Consider the following 16,245-nt stretch of genomic DNA (forward strand, 5'->3'; position numbering starts at 1 on the left):
ATTTGACCCTCTTTTTTAAAAATGAAGCAGCTGATTGACGCTGTTCCGTAAAGGCCATTTAACACCGTTAAATGGAGTGTAACTTGACTGATTTGCCCTTGCTCTTTTGACCCTATTATATGTCAATTTTTAGGAAATATATGTAAAGATTTAAATATATGTTATGGTATTTGACATTTATTTGATAGATTTGAGGCTAGTTTGATATATATAATTTCAAATTCAATACATTTTAACATAAATTAATATAATTCGAATTTTAGTGTTTATCTGATAGATTTGAGGTTAGTTTGATATATATACAATTTCAAAACTTAATTGAATTATAAGAAGATTGCACATGCTAATAAATTCATTCACAGCTCATTACTAAATTAAGCATTCAGTGTATATGAATTTTTTGAGATTCTAACAACTTGATTTGAATCAGGTTTGATCTCTTTGACGGCAGAAAATAAAATGAAACAATATAATGCCCTGGAGATCTCTATTACGTTCATTGATTCCGCTGAGAGAGATCGAAATCTGAGTGTTCTGTCGGTGCAGATCCATGGCGGCAACGGCGGCCGAGCACGGCAGCTTCGACGTGATCGTGGTGGGCGCCGGCATCATGGGCAGCTGCGCGGCGCGCCGCGTGCGCGTGCTGCTCCTGGAGCGGCTCGACCTGCTCCACCACCGGGGCTCGTCGCACGGCGAGTCCTGCGGCGCCCGTGCCACCTACGCGCAGGCGCACTACCCGCTGGTCTGCCTTGCGCGCGCCTCTGGGATGACGCCCAACGCGACGCCGGGACGCCGCCTCCTCCTCCTCCCCCCGGACGCCGCCGCCTCCCCCGGCCTGACGCCGCCTCCGACGCCTCCTCCCCCCAGCCCGACGCCGTCTCTGTCGCCTTCTTCCCCCAGGCTGCCGCCGCCTCCACCACGTCCTCCCCCAGCTTAACGCCGCCGCCGCCGCCGCCCCCTCCTGCCCCGGCCCGATGCAGTGTGAGATAGAGAAGCAGGGGCAGTATATTCCATTCATAATAAAAATTTATTTTTTTTATTTTATTTACCCTAAACCCTAACGGCATATATCAACGAGGGCCCAATGGCTGCTTCGTTTTATAAAAAGAGGGTTAAATCTGTGAAGTTAAAAAAGGTCAATTTCATAGTTCACCTTTCAAGTAGGATTAGATATGCAATTGTCTCATAAAAAATAGACAATAAAACTTTTGGATGAATATAAGATCTTGTTGTAAAAAATAATTATTACAAACACATTGGTATAATCAGATTATAGATGACACATATAATTTAGAAGAAAATATGTTTAAAATGTCTTGACATGTTGTGCATGCATGGAGAGATGGGATGTATGCATCTGGAGTAGGTGTACGGTGTGGTGCACGGTGCAATGCATGAGAGGAGGGGAGGTGCGGGCGTCCGATTTTCCACGGTCGCCTGGCACAATCATTATCAGAAGAAAAAAAAACTAATTTTACTTCCAAACTAATTGGTTGGATCACTTAACCTCTCAAATTATTTTTTGATTATTTTACCTCTTAAGATATTAAAAATAGTTATTACTTCATAATATTTCTCTTTGTTGTTATTTTTAATAACAAGTCATACTTTATTTTTAATAACAAGTTATATTTTGAGGTGAACTGTTTTAGTGCCATTGCTGATACCTTACCAAAGTTTTAAAATATTTTTATTTTTTCATGATAATTTGCTTGAACTTTAAAATATTAATGTTATAAATCAATCTAAGGTGCTTCGAACTTATGTAAATAATTTAAAAATTCTAAAATATTATTGAGACGTACGTTGTAATATACCTATCATCATATCAAAATTTTAATACAAACTCTAAGTAATATGAAGAGAAACAAATAATAGAGTAATGTTAGAGAGTGGAGTGTGAACCGTTTTCAATAGCTCTGGAGTGTAAAATGAACCAAAAAGTACTTTAGAGGCTAAGTGCTATAATGAAATAGTTTTGCGGAGTAAAATGTACCTTTTCTCATCGGAATTTATATCTAATTAACGCAAAAGAGTTATGTCTGGTCCTTATGGAACATTTACCGATCTGTCTATCTAAAAGAAAGTCCATTAAAAATTATATGGACCCACTACAAACGAAATATAAAACAATAATTCTATAACCTTTAATCCGGTGGACCCTAAGTAGATAAGATCCAAATCAACCTTCGGATTCTGTGTTTGGTGGACAATGTTTCTAATATGGTAAACTCTAATTAGAGCTTGGATTTTAAGTTTGGTGGGCCACTAGCTAGGACTCTAAACAGCTTATCCCGTTGAGGTGAAAAAAAAAAATGCAGGGCCTCCCTAAAAATCCGACGTCCGCCTTTTTTAAATAAAAAGATCAACCATTGTTTCATAAGAAAATATTTGATTGTTCATGAAAAATATTTCATCTAAAATGATGAAACATAATTAAAATACAGTCTAAAGCACGTGAGTTTTTATCTATTCAAACAACATGATGTCCTGCTCATCGAAGACAACAATAACAAATATCACCACAAAACCACGATAGCATTTTTGATTTAATACAGGATAATATTAAAAAATATTTAGTGAAATATCGAATTAAAAAGAGTTCTTCTTTTGGCTCTTCCTCCTCTCTAGTGGCTCTAAGACAACATAAACATCATAATTTAACACAAAGTAATATCAAAACATATTGATCGAAACACATAAATACACGATAGGATTTCACTTATCGTTCATGTTAAACAGACACGGTGTCACCGATGGTGGAATGCTGCTCAAGCATGGCGGTGCGGCCAAACGAGCCGGCGAGGCCAATTGGTGGTGGGCGTGGAGGACAGCGAGTCATGGCGAAGTAGGGTGAGACACGGTGGTGGACGAGGAAGACCACGAGGCAGATTGTTTGGTCTTTTTATGGAAAAGCTAAATGTATATTTGTAAATAAAAAATATATACCTATTCTTAGTGATGTAATAACCAATGCTCGAAAATAAACTTCGATAAAAAGAACTCTAAATTTAAGGTTACGATTTAAATTTTAGCTTATAAGTATAAGTAAAAACGAAAAGACAAACTTACACGAAGCAGGGCGAAAGCTGGAGGCGGCTGTGCGAGGACGGCGAAGGCAACGACGGGCAAGGAGAACCGCGAGCCGTGCAGAGAAGCGTGGACGCCCGATCTATTCACTCAGATTGGGTGCTCCGGAGAATCATTTTCGAAAGAAATAGTGAAGTTATGAGCTTTAATTAAAATCAAGCTTGGTTTTTAGCTTGTTGTTTTAATGACTCGATCAATTAGCTTGCAAGCTAGCTAGTCCTTTAGCCTAGTACAAAACGCTATACTTACTGCTGATTAGCTCAGGACACAGCTTTATTACAACTTGCAAACTATTTCTATTTAAGTGAGCTTTTTACTCGTTAAGTTTTGTTAGTATGTTAACATGTGATAAATTAATGAACTTAAAAAAATGAATAAGATACAAATGACATAGAAAGGCTTTTTTTAGCAAGCTTAATGAGTTAGTCTGTGACTGAGCTTAGGCTTTTATGTCCTTACAATTAACGAGGCAAGATGAACTAACTCATTAAGGTAGCAAGCTAAATATATATACATATGCAACCACTATATCGTTGAGTAGAGCTTTCACTTACGGAGCCAAATACGTCATGGTTACCTATACAAAGATTATAGTGCCCAAACATAAAAAAAATGACTAAGTTAATGAGATAATCAACATATACTACGACACAAATTAATTCAATATCCCGACAAGATATAAGACTAGTTGGCGTGACACAGACATATGACACTGTGGATGCTCCAATCGTGGTCGTTAATTAGTTAGTTGTAAGCGCAATTTCAGACTCAAAATCCAGCTTTTGGCACCATATATATATATTAGTACAAATTAATACAAAGTTTTTCATGCATGCATGCATGTGTAGTCATCTCAAAAGCCAAAGTGGTTAGGTACTAGCAAATATTCTCTCTGTCTAAGTATCTATTTCAAGACCAACAACGTGCGTCAACAAGCTAGGCTTAGGTGCAAACCGAAGGCCATCACTTTAGCTCTCATTAAAAGAATATGGATTTTTTTTCAACGAAGAAAAATAAGATTTGCTCCCGTCCAACAAAAAGTATCTCGAGGTACTGGTACATCGAGATATCAAATCATTTTTCACCATTAGATCTAGCTGGGTAGGATGTACACTATTAGATCTAATGATTAGGAATGATTTGATACCGCGAGATACCGGTACCTCGAGATACTTTTTGTTAGACCATAGTAAATCTCAAGAAAAATACACATTCTCCTAGTCAAGTGGTAGAAAGCTCTCCACCGCATTGTCTCTTCATGCATATGCCGCCTTCATATGTGTACTTCTTGTTTGCAGGAACAATGAAGAACTTGACTGAATGGACTTAAAACTAGCTAGCTACACAAAGCTGCCCACAGTTTACAAAAAAGAAGAGAAAAAAATTGTATGTCCAGTGATCATGATCGCATCTTCATTAGATGGGGCCATTTCCCTTGCCATATGCAGGATGAACACATTCTGAGTTGCTGCACATTGTCTCGGTGGTATGCATGGGTCAGATGCCCACTTTATCTTAGGAATATGGTTCTCACAGTGTCACAGGCATGCAGCCTATTTTCCTTTCTCCTGCTTCTGCTTATAATTCTAATTTAAATTTTTAGCCTTAAATTTAGAGTTAATTCTAGGGTTTTTATATAATTTATTTTTAGACGACTTTAATCTAAGAACATGTATATAAAAAAATTATTTATAAATTATTTTTTATTTGTAAATATATCAGTTGTCTTTTTTTCCTGAAAAGCCAAATGGCCACTCCATTGCATTTGTCTCACCCATATGCACGCGGATTCCTAGCTCTTTTCCTCCCGACAACTAGATCACTGGAGGATGCATCACTGCTAGGAGCATTATTATCTGTCGTTAATTATCCAAACTATCACTGCTTCGTCTCTTCTTTTCGCTGAGAGTTTTACCTAAGTTCACACCTGCCGGAAGAGATAAAGAGAATAGCTCTGCTCTTGCTTGGTTGTAATGAAGGTTGAATAACAATAAAGATGATGTTACACTTAGGCGATAAGAGTGCTCAACAACTGTGCTCTAATTAAGTTGGGATTGCTGTGACTGTGTTATCTACTAAAATAGTTGCAGTATCAATCAGATCGGCCATGCATGACCCTCCTCTAGGAGTCCTTGGCCTCAATAAGTACAACTAGCTAGTTTTCACTGGAACATGCAACAACGCCCATTGTGTTACATCCAATCCAATATTGCTAGCCAACACCTTGAGATGTACCGGATTTAACATTTGCTTTTAAGTCAACTGTCAAGGGGCATGTAATTAATGACGGCTAGCATGCATGGACACCCTGGTAATATTATACCTCATCACTTGCACTTGACGTGGGATGACTTAAATTAATGTTCATACGATAACTAAGGCGTGATTGTTTGGTTTTTTTAATCGAAAAAGTCAAACGACATATTTGTAAATGAAAAAAATTATGAATAAAATTTTTATTTGTATATTCTTAGTTATCTCAAAGCTAATGCTTGAAAATAAACTTTGGTAAAAAAACTCAAAATCAACTCTAAATTTATGGTTAAAACTTCAAATTTGACATATAAGTACGAGTAAATTAAAACGAAAAGATTAGGCATAAGTGCATTACGCGTTTTGTCCACATACCTTGACTGGAGGTCCAATGGAAAGACCAACGAAGACTACTGCCACGGAGACAACCGCCATGGCCGTTAATTAGAGACCAATGATGTTGTCACGGAGACCACCAAAGATGGATGCAAACCAGCGAAGACTAGCGGAGACCTCAGACATACCTACCATGACTTGTTGGGAGCTTAGTGCATCATATCCTTCGCACTTTAAGAAGAATTAACACGAGATGCATATGACACCTCCATGTATCATATATACGACGTTGACAACCTTCATAATTATTTTGTGTAAAATCGTTAACTCCGGGTAATATGATAACGGTGCTAAGAATTATAGAGTACTCTATCCGTTCCATATTATAAGACATTATGGATTCAACTAGATTCATCAAGGTATCAACGTATATATTTTATATACGTTCTAAATTTATTCACACACGTATGAACCTAGATAAGATCAAAAAGTCTTATAATATAAAGCGAAGGGAGCAGTTCATTAAACCAAAATCACTTCAGGACCACATAGTTTCAATTATATATACTGAAACATGCTACTTTATCTATTTACACTGTAATCCATTCATCGATGTATATAATTTATTTATATGTCTATATTTAGGGTTTTTTTATCATTCTTGAAAAGTATGTTGAAGTACCAAAAATTTCAAGTTACTAAACTTTTACACTAAAAAATATGGCAAAATATAGCATCTTGATATATTATTTAAGGATGATTAAAAAAACTCCTATATTTATTAGTATCATATATAATATTAGATAAGACTATAAAATTTACATTGCGGATAAGAGTATATATAGACTGAGGTGATACGACCACGATTTTTAAAGGCTATCGCCCATCGCCACCACTTGGTGCAGGATGTACACCTCTGGTACAAAATTAAGTAGTTTCTTATCAAACGGGGGACTGAACAGTTCACTCCGTGTGCGTATGCGAATGCGTTCCACACGTGTGTGTAGATCAAGGATGGCTTGAGCGTTCGATGGAGCTGTGTGTGGCTTCCTTTGAATACACTCCACTACGTTGTTAATATCCGATCCGTCTTATTCTTTCTTTTCTGCCGTGCACCGTTGTAATGGATCCATCTTTTCACTTCTGCTTACGTTTATAATCTAAAATTAATTTTTAAATTTTAAATTTAAAATTGATTTTAAGATTTTTTTTATCAAAGCTTTAGCTTTTAGAACCATAAGAATGCATATATAAAAATTTTACTCACAAATTATCCATTGTTTATAAATATGCCATTTATTTTTTTATAAAAAGACTAAACAATCACCCCAATACTCGCAGAGGTCACAGTCCATGAACATTTTTAGTGAGGCAAAAGGATGAGTGTGACATATAAACATGCATGCATCCCAAGATTAATTATTTAATTTCTTCATGTATACTCCCCATGTTATTGGAGTACTATACAGTAGTGTAGTACAAAATCTAATAATTAGTTATATGTAGCCATCTGGATGACGGCTCTCGATCGATCAGTACTTGTTGTTCACTGACCGATAAGGTCATCCAATATATATTCTACTGATTAGGAACAGCTAGCTGGATATATATCTGCACTGCTTAGACTTGGCTTGTTGATTGATAAGTCCGAATGGTTGATTTTGACGTTTTGGATGAAGTGTACATAACCCAAATTTTCTTTGCAAAAAGATCTGCATGTCATATAGGTTTAGCCGCCAGTCAGGCATAGATTTCGCCAATATATACGTGTACCTGTTCCGCACCCTCTGTCAACTACATTATACTCTGATTTTTTTCGTCGACTTTTCAGTGTACGTTTGACCATTTGTCCTATTAAAAAAATTATATAATTATTGATTATTTTATTATGATTTAACTTATTACTAAAGTACCTTTAAGTATGATTTATAATTTTATGCATTTGGACAAAAATTGAATAAAACGAAGGGTCAATAGCATCAAAAATAACGGAGGGAGTAATATTAAGCTAATTAATTTTATAAGTTTAATGAATTTGGTATACAGCTTTGGCTTCCGTTTTAATAAATACGACTGTATTTCTCACATAAATATATTGCTGCTGTTTTTAAAAACGTGATTTGTATTTTTAAAATATATTAATTAATCTCCATATGATGAAATTGCAAATAATTTTTGTTTAATTAACGTGGTATTTCCAAGGCCTTCGAAACCAACGTGAAGGTTTATTTATGATGAGATAGTATTTCCATCAACTAGTTAGATATCAACTCCTTCCTTAAATGTTATCTAAGTAGTTATAAAAAGATTTTAAAAACAATTAACATATATCACTTCACAAACATGCATTTTTAAATTTAACGTCTATAAGTCATAAAAAAAAGAAATTTAACTTTAAATGTGGGCATAATAGTTTCAATTTATTTCTTACAACATGTAGGAATCAAATTTAAAGTTATATGTTCATGGAGTGATATAAACTCATATAAATGTCAATTTTTTTAATTAGCTATTTAAATGATATACAAGAAAACCGTAAATATCCATTAACCGAACGGTGAAAATACATCTCCATCTATGACCTGTTTTATAAAAGCTAGTGAAGTGAAGACTTCTGCACTGCTTCGCAATGACTTTGTATATGCACCTGTCTGCAGTAGTATAAGCTGTCGCTGTTCTCTGATGTAATAAGATAAGATAGTGAAATCTGTGCTATATTTAATTCCTTATATAAATTCAGTTAGCGGTGGCTTGCATGCCTTTGGTCAGTGCAACTGTGCATGCATGACTGAAGGATTAGCAAGTTACATGCTGATAATGACTCTTGGTAATTAGCTGGTTGCTTGGTTATTAAAAAAAACAGCATTTTGCCTTGCAGGAGGGTCTATTGTGTGCCGGGCCTTTTCCTACGTAGAATAGGTCGAGACTTCTGGTAGCAAAGTTTAACCTGAATTGGTTCATGTTGTCGAAAAAATTTAAACAAATAAGTTCTACACTACATATATAATGGTATTAAGTGTTGATCGATCTCCCATTCTCCCGGCAGGTTAATTAGTTGCTTATGAGGTGGGCCAAAATTTTCGAAAATAATACTGAGCTTAATTATAGGTTTCTTCCTGTTGCCACATTATCTCCAGGGGTGTACTCTCTCCATATTCGATCGTACCGTTGACTTTTTTAATCTTCGCTCGCCTTATTCAAAATTTATATTGAACCACACAAAATTATATGGCACACTTAAAGTTTCTATAATAATAAACTATATTATAATAAAATAATTAATAATTATATTTTTTATAAATAAGACAAATAATTAAACGTGGACTTAAAAATTAATTGCATCATATAAAAAATATAGAGGTGGTACTATGGAAAATCTATAATTCTATATACTTACACACACTCTCTCTCTTAAATATATATAGAGAGAGATCCTGAAGTGTTGACCTTGCAATGCACGTTCAAGGGCGGCTAAGCTGGTCATGCAAGAAGTCACAATACGCGGTGGTCCTTGAAAGAAAATTCCAAAAGAAAAATAGTGATTATGCGGCTATCAACATAATTCCAGAGTTTTGGGGAGAGTCATTGACTTCCGGAGTTCCGGAGTATCTCTCTACGTACTAAGCAGGAAACAAAAATTATTCCAAATGGTCCATGCATGAAGCCAAGTACTCCATGTATAGTCATCAACACATAATAGTCAACTCTTAGTATTTATTGAAGTAAATTTTATTATATTTGAGTGGATAAAAAGGAAAGTAGGATAATAGTAAAGTATTTTGTTATATCATTTTTAATGATGTGAATCAGTGAAGAGTCGGTTGTAGGACATGTTTGTTGAGAGCTAACATTGCGATATATTTTTGACTAAGATAGCTAACTTTAGTCTTGCCATATTTTTTGTGGAAAATAAATAATAAACTAATCTTAGAGAAAGTTAAACCATAAAATAGAGTGAATAACATGTGGGCCAAATGGTTAAGAGTTATGTAAGTTACAGTTGTGACAGAAACCAAATATTATAAAAAAAAACTTAGCTTGCTTAAGGTTAGGTACGGTGCCAAAGTTGCTAACAAAATAGGCCGTTAGGCTTTACTTTAAACATAGCTATTAAAATTTCGCACTAAAAATTTAGTACCTCCGTGCTTTCTAAATAATCATAAAAAATATTTTTTTTAATTAATAATTTGAAATATATAAAGTATTGAGCTGTCTTGTCTCAGTGTCCCAATCTACTGGTATTGCCTAATGTAACAAGTTTTATTAAATAGAAGAAAAAAATATCACAAAGTTGTGACTTGTGACTGCCGTGAAAGTCAATAAGAAATTAAAGTAGACATATCCTGTAGCGTGTCTCAAAGGTCAGGATCGGTGGATCAGCAGGACAGGAAAACAAAAATGCATACACCCCAAACGTGACAGATGCACACATATCTCCTTAACCTTCTCTCTTTTCCTTCGCCTTCCTTCTTTTTTTTTTTCTTCTTAACAAAAAAAAGATAGAATCGCGATATTTACAGCAGCAAGAAGCTTTAATAATTTACATGGACCCTGACCTGACGATTATTATTCTTCTCCCATCTCTAGCTACTAGCAAGCAACATCTAGCTTTTAACCACACGAAAATAAAGCTAAGCGACACCCAAAGAAGACATATGACTCACTTAAAGGGAATGAACAGTACTGATATCAGATGTGCAGTGTACGTAACATAACAGTGCTACGATCAAAACTCGAAAGGAGATCAGCTCAGGTCAGTTGCAAGCCAGCCCGCTGCCCCCTCCTTGATCTTATGGTTTTGAACCGTGACACGGTTTTCGAAACATGTGTTGTACTGGGATTTTATATTTAAATATGTAAAGAAAATAAATAAATGTTTGTTTTCATAGAAGTATTTTTGGGACTTACCTAGGTTTTTTCAACTAAATATTTTGAAGTTATTAATATATAGTTGAACTTTTAAAAATTTGATCACACTTTTATCTAAAATAGAATGAATGGGATTGAAAGAAGTACCAGTGAGTTGGATGTTGCCTGTCTAGTCAAACGCTACTCCGTTCATTCTAAAATAATCAATCATATTAGAAAGTTAATTACTCAAGCTGATTTTATAATATTTCTTATTTTGGATAAGCCTATGGTTAACTTTTAGAATATTTACTTCAGAAGCACGCAAACTATAAGAATAGGTTAATCTTGAAAAGATACTCTAATAAAAAATCATATATTTATCATTATTTATATATACATTATAATAATAAATAACGATTAAAGTTATCTTCTGGAGATTACGACTCCTGTCCAAAACAAACCGGAATGAGTAATCCATGGGTAGTTAATTGATTATACTATGGATTAATTCAGAGTATCTTTTGCTGGGAGTTTGCAGCGACTGCGAGTATACGTACCTAACCTGGGATACACGCGTGATGCGTGACTGATCGAGCCAATTCGTATGCGATTGCAAATCGACGATCGGCTCGGTGCACAAACTGACGTGATCAGATCATCTGCGGATTGGGCGGTGGTGCAAGTTGTGTGTAGCCATAGCTAGCATGGTGGCCGGTGGCCCGCAAATTTTATTGCGTGGCTAGCAGTTTTTCAGATAATAACATATATATATATATATATATATATATATATATAAACTTTCACATTTTATATTACAACAAATCTTTAAAACAATATTACAATTTCAAACTTTAATCTGACTTTATTAAATTTGTATGTATGATATTTCAACTGATATGTTCGTGAAACAAGCATGACAGATCCTTTAAGTATTCTTTTGCTAATAGAAAAAAAAAATCAAAACCTATATAAGTTTTATGGTACATGATTGTTCTCTTCTTTTCTTCATTGCTACAAATTATTCTACCTGCTAAGGATAGCATAGTGTATCATTTATTCGTAACAGCTTATACCGATTCAAATAAGACAATGTCATCATTTTATCAACACTTGTTTATTACCAGATAACTTATATTTTATTTCATCGTTGTTGTTCATGGTTTAAACTCAAGCTAGAAATTCTGTTATACGTCGGCATATATGTTTGAGGATCAAATCTCAAATGTTAGCTGTGTTTTTTAATTGATTGGACGATCAAGTTATTTCCCCTTTTAAAAGTTAAATTGTGGATTTTAAAAAATTTGAACTATTGATGTTGTAGGATTAATGTTAGGCTTTTAGAAGAGACTTGAATTAATATATGCAAAGATATGGGTTCTTCTCTTGATATTATTTATTTCTATAGGATTTAATTTTTTTTAAAAAAAGTGTTCTCATAGATGATTTTTTTTTGTTTACTTTATTTATTTATATTATTTTGAATTTGTATTTCCAATCAGATTTTTTTTGTTTTTCAGCTAGTGTGTGATTTATTATGTCGCGAGAGCATGGTGGCTCCTTATTCTATTATTTTATTAGTATAACAATTTTTAATTAGTTATCTTTTACATAAGCAAAACAAACAGTAATATCTACTAATATAAAAAATTCTCGGGATTATCGAACCAAAACTATCTAAAAGGAGAATATTTCCGTAACCGTGACAAACCAATATTACTTGTTCCTATTCGTTCCACCAATCAAATATATGGAAAAAAATCGTCTTCAGATGTTTGTGTCTTATTCTCTCCACCACATCAACCAAATTTAGAAATCAAAGGGTTAGGGGCTAGTCATGTCCCCCACCCCACCCCCATCTTTCCACTTCCCCTCTCCCGCATTTTCCATAGAGATCGAACGTGTAATGGTGTTAGAGCCACACCCCTGAACACTACCGTATTTATTTATTTTTTTCAAAATTATGGACATTCCTTTTAGACATATCATTGACACCTAACAATTCATATGCATGCCTTTTTTTTTCAATTAGTACTACATATGAAACAAAAACTTTACCAACTTAAGATAAAATTGTACTTTCACAAACCCATATAATACATACCAATACGAAGAATATCAAATATATCTTGAGAAACGTATCTACGAAATTTCAGCCTCCTACCAAAAAAGCTAATTTTCATAGGAATATTGGACCGGGAATCGATCAGCCACTGCAAGTTGGATTGGCAGCCAATGAAAAGGCAGTCGCTAGCTGTTTCCGGGAGGAATATCAAGGCTCCAATTTGTGCTCAGAATATAAAATAGGTACACGCGCACTGCCAAGTAAAAAAATAACAAAAAAATGTCGAAAAGAAACTGCAAGCATTCTCCACGTGCAGTTAACTGTAAAAAACTGCAAGAAATTGCCCAAAGTTAAGCTGGAAAATTGACCGTGCAATTTGCTGGAAATTTGTTGGCTTCACACACAACCGCATTTTTCCCGTGGTCTATTAATCCAATAATTCTCGGTTCCAGTTGCGCGTATAAGGCCAGTCTCAATGTATGTTTTATAGGAATGTCATGCACATTAAATACGGTGTCACATCAATAAAATTGCCGACTTGACAGAGTCATTAATTAAATAAGAGAGTTTCATCAGATGAGAGTATCTGACTCGGTTACCTAATTTATAGCATAACTGTATGATAAAACTATGTATTGAGACTGGCCAAAAGTTATCGACAAAAATGCAATGTTCCATTGCATGCCACACGTTTTCCGAGGGCCGTTACTTCCCCACATCGTTGTGAAAAGAACTTTTCGCCCTAAGTGTGTTCATATGCACGATCATATCGAGTGGTTAGCTTCAAAAGTATGATCCTTAATTGATTTCTTTCTTTAATCTCTGCATGATATATTGATCTCTCTCGTCGATCGCTGCGACAATTTGCTCGATCGATGACTCCATAGGATGGGTCGCACACACGCACCGTCCTGTGATGTGCTTTTTTCTGTGTAACTACTGGGTATCGATTCCGTGTAGACCATCGATCTTGTCAATTAAAATTCGGTGTCGCCACAGGGAAAAGAAAAGAAAAGAAAAGAACTATTACCAACAGCGATACCGGCCTTCTGCATTTGTCGTAGTCCAACTTGTAGAGTGTTAATTCCTGGTCGTGATTCGAATACTGTTAGAATTTGGTTCCTCCAAAGCACAGAAAGCTCTGGGAGGAATTTTTCCAAGTTATATCTCTTTCTCACGTATTCATACAGCTTGATTGATTGGATTGAACATATCCCATCTTCAGTAAAAAAAATATTCTATGTTAGGGTAGGTGTTTATGAAATAGCTGAGATTGAATGGTTAAATAATTTCTGATTTTTCTGTTAGTTATTTAAGACTATTAGAAAGTGAACATTTATTTTAGAAATGACAGAGGATAAACTTTTACATAGATTTTTTTTTGCACAAAATGTATTCTTTAGGAGCTTGAAAAGAGTGCTAAAAAATCCATAATTCCCCATGACAAAGAAATGGGACGATAGAGATATGTAGCCCAAGTGGTTGAAAAATGGGGCCCTTTCCAGTGCTCTCAACTGGTAGAATTATATTACCGCTAGAATTAATCTGAGTTATTGTTTTAAAAGGGTATTTTAGTACTTTGTTAACTAATTGATTAGTTGTACTTTGTAATTTAGATTATTTTGGCAAACAAAAAAGTAATACATACGTGATTTTTGGCAGCCTGGCAGAAAAGAAGATCGTTTCGTCCGTGCGTGCATCCGTGGTGGCGAGACTGCGATCCACGGCAGCCCAACAGAAGAGAAGATAATATGTATGTGACTTTCAGGCTCACAATTAAGAAGATGATAATATCCCTCCAAATTTCTACTACTCGTAATGTCATTTGTAGTATAATTTATTCACAACTATTCGACAACTATTCGATAAAAAATAGATCAACGGTGTTGATTAATTTCTAGAATGCACTGGAAAAGGGGCTCTGAAAAAATGGACAAAATAAGTTGTGTGTAATTACAAGTATCCAATGATCAGAATCCGAATGAGTGGATTTGCTAGTCTTTTACTATGAGTAGAATTATAGCATTGTTTAGACTATCTAGAGATAAAGTTTTGTTTCATCATAAGGGTGTTCTAACATTGTTGTTTTAGTGTTAACCCCACCTATATGTGTCTAAATCTCAGTAAGAAACCTAGCTAGATAGATAGCTGATAAATTAATTATTGTACATCTCCATGGCTCCATGCCCCTATATATAAAACAAAGATATTGGCCAGTTCCCCCTTGTGTAGGCATTCTTGTCTAAGATCCACATATATTAATATAATTCTTCTGTTAAATTTAATTAGAGTTAGAACAGTGGAGAAACAATATATGGATCTTGTTCCCATTGTTCATACATAGGAGGAATATAATCTTCCCTTCTTTTAGGAAAGCCTGTAAATGGAAACGAATAGGAGAATTAGGTTCCATTCTCATATATATATACTAGTTTCTTTTAAGGATTACCATCCACATACAAAGATGACTACTACTGCTAGAGAATTAGACTACTTGGAGTTCTCCTCCTTGTAGACTTTCTTTCTGCCCAAATCGATCATATTCAACCAACCTTACCACCAAGTCATTCTTTCAAACAAATTAAAGTAAAGGTACTTGCCTACTAATGTAATGTGTGGACCTTCTAGTCTAGAGATCATTTATGCTACACCGTACTACTGATCTGTATATATATACTAGTGGATCATACCAACAGTGGTGGATCTAGCCAACAAGATTAGGGGATCTGAACAAGTTAGATAGAGTTTCAGCTCTCATTTCTATTGATCCTGGCCATAAAATTTGGGGTAGGGTGGGGAGGGGGGGTCTTCGTAGGATTCCAATGGATTTAACGGGGGTAGCGGGAGCTCGAGTCCCCATCGCCCCCACGTTAAATCTGCCCCTGCATACCAATGATCCAACGGTTCAGATCTATTGTGTACTATAATCATGGATATTACAACTTGATAAGTTTTAATTTGGTCACTAATGTTTTGCCGCTTATCAATTATATGCATTTTGGTATAAACATGTTTTGGTTAGTGCAACTGGCATTGCATATAATTTCTTGGCTTGAGGATTTACTATGTTTATAATTTCATACAACATCTATAAGGGGTACGTAAGTTTTTGTCACTGCTATAATAGTGACATTTAACAATTTATCATTCATGTCACTATGACATATGAGGTTAGGATTCTCGTGTCATAGACATATAGGATGTCAAGGCAGATCCTTAAAATATTCAAAAGAACTCTTTGTTAGCTCTAGCTCACCTCTTTTGCGGAAACTTTTTTAATACAAATAGTAAAATTGTGATCCATTTACAGTAAAAAATTGCAATTAGTGTATCAATTTTGACTAAGGGCATTCATCATGCAATGACTATGATAATTACAAATAAATTATATGTCAATTAGTGGTGTTTGCATTACAAGAGTGGTGTTTAGTACTAGTTTATTAATGACATGAAGGATGTAGAAATCATGACTAGTGTCTTGCATTAGGATGGCTCTAAAGGAACTACATGAATGTGAAAAGGGGAACATCATTCCTTTTTTTAATTGTCCATCGAATTTATAGAAATTAAAAAATATATAAACCTTTTTTGAATGAATAAAAAAAATATACAGACTCAACCCCCTATTTTCTAAAGAACTCTTCTGGTTGTTC

Source organism: Oryza brachyantha, chromosome 6 (assembly GCF_000231095.2).
Source record: "Oryza brachyantha chromosome 6, ObraRS2, whole genome shotgun sequence".
In the NCBI taxonomy this organism is placed as follows: Eukaryota; Viridiplantae; Streptophyta; class Magnoliopsida; order Poales; family Poaceae; genus Oryza; species Oryza brachyantha.